The following is a 4,641-nucleotide window of genomic DNA, read 5'->3' on the forward strand; positions in this document are numbered from 1 at the left end:
TTCAATCAGGTCTTTACTTTCATCATTCATTAACATCACCAATTAACTTTCATGGACTTTCCTCTGTTACTCCCCCTCCCCACGTAGAGGGAGCAGGTTGGATTTGAGGGGGAGGGAGGGTGGGGAAGGATTTTTAGTTAAGGAAGGGAAGTTAGTGTTAGCATTACTACTAACACTACTATTATTACTACTACTACTACACTCACTCACTCATACCAAGCACACAGTCACACACCTACGATCCAGCCCATTATAATCTAACAACCCATCCATCGCAGCAGCCCCACGAGGTCGAAAACGATACGGACCTAAGTTCCTGATCCTAACTAAGATACCTAAGTACTACGTCAGTACTATCTAATTTCCTGCGCATAAAGCAACGCATGTCGAAGACGATTTCCTACTCTCCTGCCTACATCCCCCTTAACGCTGAAAAAAAACAACACATTACAATAAATAAATTACAATAAAGTACACAGCAATAAAAAAGCACACACAAATAGTCCAAGTACACCGATGAAAGCAACACGACTCCAGGCCCTTTTCTTCAATTTCTTCAATCTTCGTCTCAAGTGACACAGTTTGATGCACCGCTTTTCCAGGACAACGCAGCATAATGCAGAATCACCTGTTCAAATAAGAAGCATCACATGTACTAATGATGCAAATAACTACCAAATCGCATTTTTCCCCTCCCTGTTGAAAATTAAATTTGAAATAAGACCTAAAGAAAGACAGGCTTAATAAGAACTGGATCCCAAGTAGCAAAATCTTATGTAAAAATTATTTTAAAATATATTGCGAGAACATTTTAAAATGACTTTAACATAATTTTGAAAACATATTAGCCTTCTCTGTTTCAACGTTACAAATCTTTTTTTCATCATTTCAAAATGATTTTAACATAAGTTTAAAATATGTCCTACTCTTGTATGAGCTATGAAATATAGTTTTTTAAATAGTTTTAAAATATGTTGCAACTAATTCAGCCTCTTTTTAAAATGATTAATTGCAACATGTTTTGTTAATATGATTTAAGTAAACAGGTTTGAAATTACAAACTGTGCCAGAAACAGTAAAAAAAATTTTCCCACCTAACAACTATCCTAGTGTCAACATGCGTGAATATTTCGAAGTAAGCAGTACAAGCATCGTGAGAATTACAGAATCTCCTTATATCTGCGTGCTTTCAGGGAATGCCCATCATCACCATGGACGCTAAGAGAACTTCGAAATCAGATGTCTGTGTTTGGATTAGAAAGCGAATATGTTTATAGAAAGTATACACTCAGGCCTTATCCGTTTTTAGTATGCAATGAAGCACATATTGATAGTGTTTTCAGGCGTTCCTTGATTGCATTCTCGGATCATGCAACATCCATTTTTTTATGATATGCCTCCATTTTGGGATTATTTTCCCGTAAATTCATTATTTTAAATTTCTAGAAATATTATGGAAAACTGCCAAAAAATACCGTTTTGTGGATTTCAAGACGGCGAAATTCAAACTCACTTTTGAAAAAAAGGATTCATTTTTGGTAGAAAAAGTCTCCAAAATCATCCGTATTACTTGTCAGTCACCCACATTCACCTTCAAGGAATGAGAGTTTTTATACTGGTTTATTTCATCACACTGGTATGACGGAGAATATGAAAATTTATATCAGCGTTTTAAAATGATTTCAAAATAATGACCTAATTATTTCAAAATTATGTTAAAATGGTTAGAAAATAATAATCAAATTATTTCAAAATTATTTTAAAATGTGTGTAAAATTATTTTAAAACAATTTCAAAATTATGTTTACATAATTATTTTTCTGTGAAATTAAAAAATGAACATTTTTGGCAAAAATAAGCCATTACTTCCTGCATATCCAAGAACATACCATCAACAAAATGAGATCAAATGGTACAAGACTTAAAAAGAGCAATGCCTAATACATTATTTTAAAATTATTTTAAAAATCTTGAAAAAGTCATGAATTTAGCCATCTTATGATATTTTGATTTTAAAATCATTTGAAATATTTTTAAAATCATTTTTCAATATTCTTTTGCTACTTGAGATGACGCTTTTCAAATAAATTCCAATACAAATTCATGCAAAATGACATATTTAGGGTGAATGTAATAAAAACATTCCTAATTTAAGTAAAAATACTTTGCGACTGTAATAAGTTCTAGCAAAGCCAAAACGGCATAAATTATCACATTGATTTCTTTAGAAAGATAAACATTCATAATCTTGCAGTAACTATGTATCGTAGTGTAGCACTGACATTCCGTTTACGGTTACATGACCATTATGTTCCAGTAATGGGTTTGTTATCTAGAGAATCATTTAATTTATTTTCTAGTAATTAATTAAACTATTTTCACATTCATGGCATACTAAAATATTGATTCCAACAAATTATTAACAAATTAAGAGCATATTTAAATAGTAGGTACATTTCTTAGGTCAAAGGAAAGAAGACAGAGTATGAACTTAATTGGTATGTCTGAAGAGAAGAAAAAATAGCATCCTAAAAGCTAAATGAAGGATTGCAGTAAATACAATCAAGGTATTCGGAAATAACAATGAAAACTCTTCCCTCATGATCCATTTTCGAAAAAATACTATCTCATCAAAAAATTTGTGACTAGGGGAAGACCTGTCTCATGGTTAGAAGACGAACTTTTCATTGTGATACTACACAAAGGAATAATTTACTGTTATTGGATCGTAAATCTTGATATCGAATTGGAAAGGCAATAATCAAAGAAGCAAGTAATCAAAAAGCAATTATTTTTACTAGCATAAGTCAAAATTACATGTTGTAAATAATTGGCTCTCTTAGTTCATGAATAGGATAATATTTTTGATTTTCAAGAGAAGGGTCACAACACATGTATTAGTTTTTTAAAGGAAAGAAATTAAATCCATTCTTACCATTAAGTGATTGCATCCAATCCGTTCAAATGTCTCCATAATCCAGAGCAATTCTGTCTTCTCCCAAATTGATATTCAATTCTGGGAATGAGTCTTAGCTAGAAAGAGAAAAATTTCGAATGTTAACTGAAATTCAGAATTGAAAACCAGAAAATACTGAAAAAATTAATTACTTAAATATCAAATGTGGCAGTTGTTTAAAAAATGATTCCAACCATAAGCAAGAGAATAAGAAAGGCAATTAAGATAAATCGTAAAATAGACAAAAATAAGTTTACAGAGTAATTGTATATATTGAGAGTAATGGGCACTCACTGCTCATTGAACTGAAATTGTGGACAAAATATTTCTAATACCGTTCCATGAAATTTTAAATTTTACTCCGGAATTAATTCAAAGCTGGAAATATAAAATATGAAAAAAAATGAAACAATGTTAGTCCAAAAAAAAAGATTGTCAAAAAAATTCTCATTTTCTCAGTTGATTTTATAATAGAAATAGCTATTTTAATTTCAAAGTGAGATCTCGAATGTATGAATTCGAATGGAAGCGGAATGTAATCTTACTGTAATGGGATGGCGCCATGTTCTTCGCGAAATAGGTAAGCATACTGCATGTCCTGTTCTGCAGTTGTCTTCTGCTCTTCAAAACCTGTGGAGAGGTCGGATTAGTAGCACATACAAGGAATAAAAAAACCCTTGCACTCCTAGCCTTACGTTACGCAATTTTCTTTGGCCCTAATGGCCCAAATCAAAGCTAACACTCGCACTGTCCTAGTGATGCGGTCCTCTTCATCCGTCGTCTTCTTTCTTCTAATCTTCAAGTGAAGAGATGACTTCGCTGTCCTCTTCTGCTCTTCAAAACCTGGGGAGAGGAGGATTAGTAGCACACACAAGAAATAAAATAACCCTTGCACTCCTAGCCTTACGTTACGCAATATTCTTTGGCCCTATTGGCCCAAATCATAGCTAACACTCGCACTGTCCTCCTAGTGATGCGGTCCTCTTCAAACGTTGTCTTCTTTCTTCTAATCTTCAAGTGAAGAGATGACTTCGCTGTCCACTTCTGCTCTTCAAAACCTGGGGAGAGGTAGGATTAGTAGCACACACAAGAAATAAAATAACCCTCGCACTAAAAATCCCCAAAGCCTAGTATACACTCCACGACAACATACAGGAGGTACCTTTGCACTCAATCCAAGTGAAAGTCCCATTCCTGTACGCTGCAATGGATTAGCGTGAATACCAAACCTTGGTTCAAAAGGCTAAAAATAACGCACGCATGTTAATCGCCTATCCTTACGTTACGCAAATCAGTCGGCCCGAATGGCCCAAATCAAAGCTAACACACGCATTCGCACGCGCACACACGCACTTCAACCGTTGTCTTCTGTCTTCTTTTCTCCAAATCCAGCGATGCATACAATCTGTGGAGAGGTAGGATTAGTAGCACATACAAAAATATACATAACACTGCCCTCCCCAAAACAAAAAAATACCATCACACACACACGCACACACACACCCCTACCTAAGTTTTCTTTTTGAGATCTCATAATCTAAATAAACCATTCTAAAGGTTTTTAAGGCCTTTTATTTCAGTATTCATTTGGGGACTTTGGGATTTCTTTAGCGCTTATTTCATATTCATTTTCTCTACCTTGTTCTTGGCAAATGATCTTTGTGAATGTTTTTATTCACTTGAAT

The 4,641-nt window shown here is 33.9% G+C and overlaps 1 long non-coding RNA gene across 1 annotated transcript; it reads right to left on the reverse strand.

The window, feature by feature from the left end:
* Positions 1-239: 239 nt before the first annotated feature.
* On the reverse strand, positions 240-3,804 carry LOC124167199. Its single transcript, XR_006866628.1, has 3 exons — positions 3,502-3,804; positions 2,936-3,033; positions 240-628 (listed from the first exon to the last, which is right to left on the reverse strand). It is a non-coding gene; the product is annotated as an uncharacterized LOC124167199 (long non-coding RNA).
* Positions 3,805-4,641: the final 837 nt, after the last annotated feature.

This window comes from Ischnura elegans, chromosome 10 (assembly GCF_921293095.1).
Source record: "Ischnura elegans chromosome 10, ioIscEleg1.1, whole genome shotgun sequence".
Taxonomy (NCBI): Eukaryota; Metazoa; Arthropoda; class Insecta; order Odonata; family Coenagrionidae; genus Ischnura; species Ischnura elegans.